We start from the raw sequence: 12,857 nt of genomic DNA, 5'->3' as shown, positions 1-12,857 counted from the left end.
CCACACCCTTGTGCCTACGTCCAGTCCCCAAGCAACCTGCTTGAGAGTTCCACTATCTTGTAAATTCCTTTTACAAGTTCTAAACACACAAGGACAATCCTTCCTTTGTGTTTAGAATTCCTTTACAACAAGAGACCCACAGTCTCTTAATTCCTTAGAGAATGAGTAGAAGAAGAAGAATGAATCTCTCTAGAAAGAGATAGATTTTTACAGATTGAGCGCTCAAATAATTCCTTAATGAATTGCAATTGAATTGGCCAAGGAATTCTTAAGAAGATATAATGAATTTGTTCTCTGAGAGGATAAACACTTTTTGTTCTGAAAAAACTCTGTCAAAATCGTGTCTCAAGTCACACATATATAGGCCTTATGAAAGCCATTCAATAACCACATGAAAGGATGTGACTGATGAGAATTTTTTCTAAAAAACTCCTCTGGTAATCGATTACAATAAGTGTGTAATCGATTACACTCTTTAAAATTTGAATTAAAACATTCAGAAACTGCTGGTAATCGATTACCATATATGTGTAATCGATTACACAGTGCAAATTTTGAATTCAAATTTTAATAGCTGTTGTAAATCAGTTTTGGCCACTGGTAATCGATTACATCCTCTGGTAATTGATTACCAGAGAGTAAATTTGTTGAAAAACACTTTTTAGCTTAAAATTCTTGGCCAATACCTTTTGCTAATCCAATTGGAATTCCCTTCCATTTTAATATCCTTTCTAAGACTCTATAGACTGTCTTGATCATCCATCTTGATTAACTCTAATTGTTTTGTCTTGAGTAAATCTTTGAGAAGCATATGATTCATGTAATCCTTTGGCATCATCATCATGTAATCCTTTGGCATCATCAAAACTTTCAGCTTGATCCTTTGTCTACATGAAGTTCCGTGACATGCCGGAAATTAAAAGGAAGTGTTAGTGCGCAATCCGTGAAGTTCTGTAACATTACGAAGGCAAAAAAGGGATGATTACGTAATCCATAAGGTTTCGTAACATTACGAAAAGAAAACAAGTATCGTTACGAAATTTGTAAGTTTCCGTAACGTTACGGAAAAAGAATCACCAAAAAAAGGCAGGGGTGTATTTAGTAAAAATAGGGGTGCAAATTGCAACCAGGCCCACTTGGGCCTTCCAAGAGGTTCCTCTAGAAGGCAGTTGCTTTTGGAGGAAGCAACCTAGCTCACCTGGGCGAGCTGGGTGGCAAGCATCTCTGATGTGCCATCATTTTCTTCTATTTCTTCAACCCTTTTTGCACCATTTTAATTACTGATTACTCCTCTTTCTCTTAACAATTTAGTAAAAGCCTTGAAAGAGTATTTTTTTTAATTAGTAAAGGTTTAGGAATAATTAATTCAACCCCCCCTTCTTAATTATTCTGAGGCCACTCGATCCATCAAGTGGTATCAGAGCAAGTTTCTTGTAGGATGGCCTCCTCAAATCCTTTGTTTCCTGAAGGAAATTCTATTCACAGACCACCCATTTTCAATGGTGAGGGTTACCATTATTGGAAAACCCGCATGCAAATATTCATTGAAGCCATAGATCTAAATATATGGGAAGCAATAGAATTAGGACCACATATACCCACTATAGTAGATGTGAGCACAAGTACTTCAACCCAAAAACCTAGAGATCAGTGGATAGAAGAAGATAGGAGAAAAATCCAGTACGATCTCAAAGCCAAAAATATCATCACTTCAGCCCTAGGGATAGATGAGTACTTTAGAGTGTCAAATTGTACTAATGCCAAGGATATGTGGGATACTCTCCAGTTAACCCATGAAGGAACCACAGATGTAAAAAGGTCTAGAATAAATACCCTTACCCATGAATATGAGTTATTTAGGATGAATCCAAATGAAAACATTCAAAGTTTACAAAAACCTATGTTGGTGAGAGGTTTGATACTTTGGAACTGCAAGTGGATATGCGCTTCAATGAAATGGAGTCAAGAATGACTAAGGTTGAAGAAGATGTATCTTACATCCGGTCAAGCTTTGATCTTCCACCACCGCCACCACCATCATCTTAGACTTATATTTTAATATTAGTACTTTGATTTTCAGCCTTGTTATTTGGCTATATTATTATACTATTTGAACAATTTACTCTTTCCCTATTTGCATGGTATATTTGAACAATTATTAAGTATGTTATTTGACTATGTGGAGTTTATAATTTATCTATGCATGGTTGTTTGCTTCATGATTTCATGGTTCTTGTTTCTTGCTTCATGATTTGGTTGATATTTTTTATGAACATTGTATGGAGTTTTAAATTAAATTTATTTAATACGCACTTTGGCTTTTTGTTGATGCCAAAGGGGGAGAGAAATGGGATTAAATCAAGAATTCACATGAGTAATCAACTTATTTTTAAGAAAAGCATAAATTCAAAAACAAAGGGGGAGCATTTATAAGAGTGATCGACTAGGAAAAAGTGTGTGTGTGTTTCTTGATTTCAGAAGTTGTCATCATCAAAAATGGGGAGATTGTGGAAGCAAAGCTTCATGATGAATCAACAATGATTCAAAGGTGTTTTGATGATAACAATGATGACAACAAAAGATGACGACAAAGGTGATGAACAAAAAGCTCAAAAGATCAAAGAACAACTCAAGTGAATCAAAGAACATCTCAAGTGAATCAAGAACAAGTCAAGAGTTCAAGAATCAAGAAGAACTCAAGACTCAAGAAGAAAGCCTACAAACAAAGATCAAGATTCAAGAATCAAGAATCAAGACTCAAGATCTCAAGAATCAAGATCAAGATTCAAGATTCAAGATTCAAGAATGAAGAAAAGACTCAATCAAGATAAGTATTAAAAAGTTTTTTCAAAACTTTGAATAGCACATGAGTTTTTGACAAAACCTTTACCAAAGAGTTTTTAATCTCTGGTAATTGATTACCATATTGTTGTAATCGATTACCAGTAGCAAAATGAGTTTGAAAATGTTTTCAAACTGAATTTACAGCGTTCCAAATATTTTCAAAAGGCTGTAATCGATTACAATGTTTTGGTAATCGATTACTAGTGCCCTTGAACGTTGAAATTCAAATTTAAATGTGAAGAGTCACATTGTTTCATTCAAAAGCTTTGTGTAATCGATTACACATATTTGGTAATCGATTACCAGTGTTTGTTTCTGAAAAATCTAAAGATGTAACTCTCCAAAAAGGTTTTGACTCTTTCAAATGGGTTTTAAGTTTTTCTAAAAGTTATAACTCTTCTGAATGGCTTTCTTGACCAGACATGAAGAGTCTATAAAAGCAAGGCTTTGTTTTGCATTTTAAATCAATTATTCCAATCTTGAACACTTTTCCAATTCATTCATACATTCCTTTACAAGCCTTGAATCTCTTTGAACTTCTTCTTCTTCTTTGTACCAAAAGCTTTCTGAAGTTTTTTGGTTTTCCAAACCTTGAAAACTTGTGCTATTCTTCCTTTTCATTCTCTTCTCGCTTTGCCAAAAAGAATTCGCCAAGGACTAACCGCCTGAATTCTTTTTGTGTCTCTCTTCTCCCTTTTCCAAAAGAAGGAAGGACTAACCGCCTGAATTCTTTTGTGTCTCCCTTCTCCCTTGTCAAAAAATTCAAAACGACACAGTCTAAGAATTCTTTTGATTCTTCCCATTCCCTAATACAAAAGCGTTCAAAGGTTTAACCGCCTGAGAATTCTTTTGTATCCCCATTCACAAAGTATCAAAGGTGTAACAGCCTGAGATCTTTGTCTCAACACATTGGAGGGTACATCCTTTGTGGTACAAGTAGAGGGTACATCTACTTGGGTTTGACTGAGAACAAGAGAGGGTACATCTCTTGTGGATCATTTCTAGTGGAGGGTACATCCACTAGGTTCAAAGAGAATAAGGGAGGGTACATCCCTTGTGGATCTTTGCTTGTAAAAGGATTTTTACAAGGTTGAAAGAAATCTCAAGGACCGCAGGTCGCTTGGGGACTGGAGGTAGGCACGGGTTTGTGCTGAACCAGTATGAAAATCCTTGTGTGTTTGTTTCCTTCTTCCCTACTCTTTTACTTTCCGTTGTGCATTTAATTTCCGCTTTTACTTTCTGTTAAGTTTCTCTTCTACTCCTCTTTCTCTTAACAATTTAGTAAAAGCCTTAAAAGAGTATTTTTTAATTATTAAAGGTTTAGGAATAATTAATTCAACCCCCCCTTCTTAATTATTCTGAGGCCACTCGATCCAACAGTTCAGTGTTTTTGTTTTGGACCAAAATATTGTAATAGGGCCCAATGACTTTGAGTGACTCTTTTTAAATACCAGCCTTGGGATTTGTGGAAGGCTATTCTGTTATACTATTATTCAGAGCATAGGGTTTATGGCTTTTACGTTTTTGTTCTAATGCTACTGTTCACGTAATGCAATTTTCCATTTTCTGCTTCTAATTATAATTTCGTTCTTGTTTCTTCTTCTACCTTCATTTACGTTTCAGCTTCATTTACGTTTTTGCTTTGTTTATGTTTCTGCTTTTAGTTTGATTTACGTTTTCTGTTTGAATCTATGGAAGGCTAAATATTCTAGTGTTGTTTCCTTTTTGAGGACGAAGCTCAACTCTCTTTGAGGTTTCGTTTATAATGTGGCTTCCTGGCAGTTTTCCCTTCACCAGTTAACCCAAATTCGTTAACATTAATCTGTGCACGCTTCGTGTTTGATTAATTGCCTCTGAGCCTAACTTGCGTTCATGCTTAATGGACGAAGGGCTAACTGGTGTATGTGTTGCCTAATCACGTATTGACAACCCTAAGTTGATTTTCACTTAGTAAATTGAAATAGGGTTGGATTAAGTGGTTAACTGTTAGGGATGAATTCTCCATAACCCAGGACAAGAGAATGGCTTCTGAATCAGAGGAAACAACCCGTTTTTAATATTATTAGTTTCGTATTCCACTTTACTTGTTCTGTTCTTTAAATCACAAAACAAACAAACCCCCCAATCATTATTGTTACTGCAAGTATATTATGAACATTTGGTTTATCATTGCTCGTTAGGAAACGACCTAGGATCACTTCCTAGTTACTGCATTTTCATGTTTATTTGATTCGGGTACGACCTCGATCAAATTTGGCGCCATTGCCGGGGTGCAATGTCCAAAGGTTCATAATAGCTAGTGTCATGTTAGTGTTTAATTATTTCGTGTTTTATGTTTAATTGTTAATGTTATGTTAGTATGTGTGTTAGTGTTGTTTAGTGTCCTAGTATTTTGTTTAGTGTGTGTTCTATTTTAGTTTTTCTGTTAAGCGCTTCCCCTGTTTCAGTTTTGGGTGTTTTGCTGTGAATAGTGTTTTGCGACGGACTTAGTGACCACTTTTGCTTGCGGCAAAACAGAGTAGTAGTAGAAATCATGTAGCGACGGATTTTAGCGACCACCCGTGCTGAATTATTTGGGATTTCTTGTTTTAGTAGCTAGGGTTGTTATTTTTGGCTGAATTTTTTTGTGGTAACTTCTTTTAATCTATATTTTGTGGGAAAAATAGCTAGAGCCTTTAGTTTGGTCAGATTTGGAAGTTCCAAAAAAGTAGCAAATTTTGTTTTTGTCAAAACTTCAAACGGCCATAACTTTTGCTCCGGTTATCAGAATCGCAATTATTATATATGTATTTGGGGTAGAAAAAAATTTCCTACGCCATGGTAGCCTGCCATAGGGCGGCTGAGGTCTCCATCGTCCAAAAAAAGTGATTCTGTCAAAAGTTTTTTATTTTTCAAGTTTTATTCACTTATTTTTCTCAACCTACCATTTTTAGCTTCCATAGTTAGACTTTGAATTTTTGTTTTAAATATTATGTGCTATCTTCTCATCATTTTATAAGGTTGCTCACAAAATTTCAAGTCATTTGGATATCATTTGAGGGTAGCTGTAGTTCAAACCTACACCTTTGTTTACATGACAAGGCAACTAGTTGTGCATGCTGAATGTAGTGTATGACTACAGGCAATCCATCTGACTTACAACCCTTTGATCCTGAGATAGATAGGACATTTCATAGATTAGTTAGGCATCATTTTATACCTTTTGATCATCCCGAGCATTCCATTACTGGTGAATCTGTGCATTCAGTTATTGGTGATTTTGAACATCCTGATTTTGAGCATTACAATTTTGAGCATTCTGATTTTGAACATTCTAAGAACATGGCACAACCTCCACCCCGTGAGAGGACTCTAAGGGAAATTGCTACACCTGATTTCACCTACGAAAGCTTGTGCATCCAATACCCTGATGAGGATGTCCCATATGTTCTTAAAACTGGACTGATCCATTTGCTTCCAAAGTTTCATGGCCTTGCAGGTGAAGACCCGCACAAACATCTGACAGAATTTCATATTGTCTGCTCCACCATGAAACCCCTAGATGTCCAAGAAGATCACATATTTCTGAAGGCTTTTCCTCATTCGTTAGAGGGAGTGGCAAAGGACTGGTTGTATTACCTTGCTCCAAGGTCCATCACGAGCTGGGATGACCTTAAGAGAGTATTCTTAGAAAAAATTTCCCTGCTTCCAAGACCACGACCATCAGGAAGGATATCTCAGGTATTAGACAACTCAATGGAGAGAGCCTATATGAATACTAGGAGAGATTTAAAAAACTATGTGCCAGTTGCCCTCACCATCAGATTTCGGAGTAGCTTCTTCTCCAATATTTTTATGAAGGCCTTTGTAATATGGAGAGAAGTATGATAGATGCTGCCAGTGGTGGAGCCCTTGGAGACATGACTCCTGCTGAAGCCAGAAACTTGATTGAGAATATGGCTTCCAACTCCCAGCAGTTTAGCGCCAGAAATGATGCCATAGTCATTAGAGGAGTGCATGAGGTAGCTACAAACTCATCTGCATCATCTAGGACTTTAGATAAATTGCCCAGGGTGATATATTATGCTTCTAGGACTTTAGATGCTGCCCAAGCGAATTATACTACTACTGAGAAAGAGCTTCTAGCCATAGTTTTTGCTCTTGAAAAATTTCGATCTTATTTGCTTGGTACCCACATTATTGTTTATACTGACCATGCAGCTCTAAAGTACTTGTTGAAGAAGGTTGATTCTAAGCCTAGGTTGATCCGATGGATGCTCTGGCTCCAAGAGTTTGACTTGGAGATCCGTGATAGGAGCGGAGCACAAAATTTAGTTGCTGATCATTTGAGTCGGATCGAACGTGTATCTGATGCGGATTCACCCATTCGGGATTATTTCCCGGATGATCATTTATATATACTGTATAGTATTTTTGACTCTCTTTCTACTCCCTGGTTTGCTAACATTGTCAATTATTTAATTGCTTATGTTTTTCCTCCCTTAGCATTTAAGGCCCAAAAAGATAAAATTAAAAGTGATACTAAGCATTTTATTTGGGATGACCCCTACTTGTGGAAATTGTGCAATGATCAGGTAATTAGACGGTGCATTCCAGATCATGAGACTGACTCAGTCCTGCAGTTCTATCATTCTTCCGCACCGGGAGGTCATCTGGGTGTTCAAAGGACAGCTCGCAAAGTGCTTGATTGTGGCTTTTATTGGCCCACCATTTTTAAAGATGCGTGGAAGATCTGCAGCACTTGTGAGCAGTGTCAGAGAGCAGGAAATACACTTACATGGCGACAACAAATGCCTCAGCAACCTATGCTATTCTATGAGGTGTTTGATGTCTGGGGTATCAATTTCATAGGCCCTTTTTCTTGTCTCTTTTGGTTATGTTTACATTCTCCTTGCAGTTGACTATGTTTCAAAATGGGTGGAAGCCAAGCCCACTAGAACTAATGATGCTAAAGTTGTTGCAGATTTCGTCAGATCTAATCTGTTTTGCAGGTTTGGAGTACCTAAAGCAATTGTTAGTGATCAAGGAACCCATTTTTGCAATAGAACAATGCATGCCTTGCTTAAAAAGTACGGGGTGGTACACATGGTATCCACACCATACCACCCCCAGACCAATGGACAGGCAGAAATTTCTAACAAGGAGATCAAGAGAATTTTAGAGAAGATTGTGCAGCCAAGCAGGAAAGATTGGAGTACCAGGCTTGATGATGCTCTTTGGGCACATCGGACTGCCTACAAAGCACCCATAGGAATGTTTCCTTATAGGGTTGTCTTTGGAAAGGCATGTTATCTTCCAGTGGAAATTGAGCACAAAGCATACTAGGCAGTGAAGACTTGCAACTTCTCTATGGATCAAGCTGGTGAGGAAAGAAAGTTACAACTGAGTGAGTTAGATGAAATCCGCCTAGAAGCCTACGAGAATGCCAAGTTCTACAAAGAAAAGACCAAGAAGTTCCATGATAGCATGATAGTTAAGAAGGACTTCATGGTTGGGCAAAAAGTATTATTGTATAATTCTAGGCTTTGACTCATGAGTGGTAAGTTGAGGTCTAGGCTTGCCTTCATTTACGTTTCTGCTTCATTTACGTTTCTGCTTCGTTTATGTTTCTGCTTTTAGTTTCATTTACGTTTTCTGTTTGAATCTATGGAAGGCTAAATATTTTGGTGTTGTTTCCTTTTGAGGACGAAGCTCAACTCTCTTTGAGGTTTCGTTTATAATGTGGCTTCCTGGCAGTTTTCCCTTCACCAGTTAACCCAAATTTGTTAACATTAATCTATGCACGCTTCGCGTTCGATTAATTGCCTCTGAACCTAACTTGCATTCATGCTTAATGGACGAAGGACTAACTGGTGTATGTGTTGCCTAATCACGTATTGACAACCCTAAGTTGATTTTCGCTTAGTAAATTGAAATAGGGTTGGATTAAGTGATTAACTGTTAGGGATGAATTCTCCATAACCCAGGACAAGAGAATGACTTCTGAATCAGAGGAAACAACCCGTTTTTAATATTATTAGTTTCGTATTCCAGTTTACTTGTTCTGTTCTTTAAATCACATAACAAACAAACCCCCTCAATTGTTACTGTTACTGCAAGTATATTATGAACATTTGGTTTATCATTGCTCGTTGGGAAACGACCTAGGATCACTTCCTAGTTACTGCATTTTCATGTTTATTTGATTCGGGTACGACCTCGATCAATCTCCTTCCTTTTTTTCCTATAAATAGGGGAATGAGGGAAGAACAAAAATGTTCAACCCTCCTCGTATCCGAGAATCACTTAAAATTAGTGAGAAAAATTGTTTCCGTGAAGAAAATCCAAGCCGAGGCTCTTCCGTAACGTTTCCGTGGGTGATTTCACGAAGATTTTCAACCGTTCTTCGTCGTTTGTCGTTCGTTCTTCGTCGTTCTTCGGTCTTCTACAGGTAAGTTCCCGAAATCGAACTTTTCAATTCATTTTATGTACCCTTAGTGGTCCTCATTTGTTTCGCGTGCTTTTATTTCCGTTTCATTTACTTTTCGTACCCCCTTTTGACGTGCTTTAGTCATTTATTTAAATCGTTTTCTCGCCTAATAAAAAATAAAATAAATTTCCACCGATCATTCGTATTGTAATATCCTTTAATTTCTGTTAAAATGAATTCCGACCGTTCGGTCATGCCGTAAGCACGTTTAAAACCAAAAAGAGGCAAAATAATAATATAATAATAAAAAATATCTTTTAGTAAAATAAATCAAAAAAATCAATCGGACGTTTTCTTTGGGATTTCACTTTCTTAATCAAATCGACTAATAACCAAAGTGAAACTAAGGCTAAAATCAATTCATAAACCAAACTTTTGTCATCGCCTAAAAAAGCCATTTTCAAAGGTCCAACGCCTTGAAAATGTCTTTTCCACTTTTATTGGTTGAATGTAGATTTCTAAAGGCCTAAAATCAACATGTAACTTTATTACCTCTTTCAAAAATAAAAAGATCATTAATGGTCCAATGCCTTAATGTTTTCTCTCTTTTCAAAAGAATCGAAAGATTGTTTAATGGTCCAACGCCTTAAATGACCTTTCATTCAATAAAAACATATCTTGCAAAAAAGGATAAAAAAATGACTTAACCAAACGTTTTGTTCTCAAAGAACTACGTAGGTCTGATTTCCTTGTCATAATTGAGGAATACGTAGGAGCAAGGGAAACACCATCGTCGACCGCCAAAACACAAAAATATAAAAAGCACAAAAAGAAATAAAGACGTAAAAAGGGAACATAAAAATTGAAGTCATGTTTGCACAATTGGATTAAAGGTTGTCGTCCCTTGTGACAGACGTATGGGGTGCTAATACCTTCCCCGTGCGTAAATACAACTCCCGAACCTTTCACTTAAAGTTTGTAGACAACGTCTTTTCCGGGTTTTCCGACGTTTTCCTCAAATAAACGTTGGTGGCGACTCCGCGCATATTCCTTTCTTGGAAGACACACCCGCGAGTCACGCGTCGCCCTCCCGCCGAAGGGTAGATTGCGACACCTTTCATTAGAGTATCTTTAATTGGAATTAATGATAAAATTTGTACAATTTCAGGTCAAAAAGAGCTAAAGTCTTGAAGTGCTAAAAGGAGCAATCGCGCTAAGCGGAATCTGTGGGCTCAGTGTGCATCTAATGCTAAGCGCAGCTACAACACACTTAGCATGATGAGAGAATCTAGAAGAGCACAAGAGTCGAGGCCACACGCTAAGCGCAAAATCAGCTTGCTAAGCGAGATGTTCGTCTCTTGCAGGCTTAGCGCACGACTGGCGCCAAGCCTAAATCCACTTACTCGTGCTAAGCGCGATGATGGCACTAAGTGCGTCATCAGGATTTTAGAGCCTATTTAAAGCCTGATTTGTTAAAATTAGGGAAAACAACACTTTTATCAGAGCTGCATACTTTTGCACAGAATTCGAGAAGAGTGCTCTAGAGGCAACAGAGAGGCAGCAGCTAAGAAGGGAAGCTAGGGTTCATCACTTTGAGAGATTAGAGAGTGTTTGAGTGATTATGAGGTGCCAAGAGGAGGAGGAGGGATCCCCCTTCCTGTGTAAGCAATAATTGCTTTGTACTTTCTACCTCACTTGTTTTAGGGTTCCTTGTATGGCTGGCTAAAAACCCTAGTTGGGGATTTCTAATGAACAGTTGATGTAATTACTTTTCATATCTAATTAATTGTGTTTTGTGTGTTCAATGCTTCTTTCAATGCTTAATTACTGCATGCTCTTGGTCTGATCACCCACTTGTGTGTACTGTTAGGTGACTTTAGCATTGGGAAATGTATTGTTGCCTTAGAACTTGATAGAAGCAGGGCTAAATAATTGTATTACCAAGGATGGATTGTGGGGTTTTAGTTTTTCTTAATATGTTGTGATGATAATGTTGTTTAAGTTAAGCCTAGTCCAACAAGAGGGATCTGAGGACGAAGCTTGGGTTAAATTAGTCTAAACTTACGAGGGATCGAGGTTTAGTACTTTAGGCTTCAGCATAGAACACAAGAACATGATCAATTAGAGAAATATCTTCATTTACATCAACTCGTTTGTTAGAAAGACCCAACGCTTTTTGCCTATTGCTGTCAACTTTTAATTACTTGCATTTACTGCTTTTTAACATAGAATCTAGTTTACTTTTGTTTATATTCTCAATTATCAATGTTGTTCACACAATGCCCTACTTTTGAATAAAACTCTGTCTAATAAGCAAGTTCCTTGAGTTCGATACTCGAATCATTCCATTTTAATTTTAAATACTTGGCAACCCGGTGCGCTTGCCGGTATATCACTTCCCATTTGATATAAGTGTTTGTAAATTTAAGAAAAAGGAATTGTGTGGGGAAGCGAATAGCACGTAGAGACAAATATGCTCATCTACCCCTTTTTTCGAAGACTTTCATGTCTTTTGATCGAGACTATTGAAGTCTCCCTTGCCATCCAGAGACAAGCGAGTCCGTTGGCACACAAAGACTATCATGGTCATCCGTTTTCATTGTTTTCAAGACTATTGAAGTCTCCTTTGCCATCCAGAGATAAGCGAGTTTGTTGTCACGCGAAGACTATCATGGTCATTCGTTTCATTGTTTTCCAGACTTTTGAAGTCTCCCTTGACATCCAGAGACAAGCGAGTACATTTGCACGCAGAGACTATCATGGTCATCTTTTTCATCATTTTTAAGACTATTGAAGTCTCCCTTGCCATCTAGAGACAAGCAAGTCCGTTGGCATGCGGAGACGATCGTGGTCTCCCGCTCTTTATCTATCCTAAAAGACTGTTGGAGTCTTTGTCGAGACTTCATTGTCTCCCTTTGTTTTTGCAAGACTTCCAGGCTTTTGTTTATATACTTGATGCTTCCTATGTTCTTTCTTTTGACAGGTTTCACTAATTGGGCAAGTGGCCGGTCGGGTGGAGAGGTCTCTCGAACAAAATTAGTGTCTTTATCTTTACTTCTATTTTATATCCAATAAAAGATAAGTAAAGAAGGGCAATTGTCATACCCTAATTTCATCCAGGGAAGATTGTTTGTTAATATTTGGATTCTTTCCGGCCAAATTGAGCTACTTAACACTAATTGTTGTGCAATCCGAAGGGTTTTGCGACGTTTCGGAAGGAAATGAGCAAAATACTCAAAATAGGGGCAAAATGGTCAATTTAGGGGCATTCTTCAACCCCTGGGCCCACCTGGGCCCATTAGAAAACTTCAATGTGAAGCTACCTGCTCACCTGGGCGAGCTGTGTCGCAACCTCCTCCCCCCATTTTCCTATAAATAGGCGTGGGGGCTGAGGGGAAGGGGTTCAACATCATTTGTGAGGAGAAGGAGAAAGATGAAGAAAAATCAAGGTGAAGGCGCTTCCGTAACGCTTCCATAACATTTCTGGGATCAATTCAGTGACCATTCTTTGTCGTTCTTCATTCTCTCTTCATCGTTCTTCGATCCTTGACCGGTTAGTTTTCTGTTTTGAAGCTTTGAATTCATTCTAGGCACCCTTAGGGGT

General features: G+C 37.8%; 1 non-coding gene across 1 annotated transcript; it reads right to left on the bottom strand.

The window, feature by feature from the left end:
• Positions 1-6,542: 6,542 nt before the first annotated feature.
• Positions 6,543-6,649, bottom strand: LOC114382875. Its single transcript, XR_003660333.1, has one exon. It is a non-coding gene; the product is annotated as a small nucleolar RNA R71 (small nucleolar RNA).
• Positions 6,650-12,857: the final 6,208 nt, after the last annotated feature.

The sequence above is a fragment of the Glycine soja genome, chromosome 13, assembly GCF_004193775.1.
Source record: "Glycine soja cultivar W05 chromosome 13, ASM419377v2, whole genome shotgun sequence".
Taxonomy (NCBI): domain Eukaryota; kingdom Viridiplantae; phylum Streptophyta; class Magnoliopsida; order Fabales; family Fabaceae; genus Glycine; species Glycine soja.
Note: the sequence above shows the minus strand (reverse complement) of the source record. Positions and strands in the feature narration are given on the sequence as shown.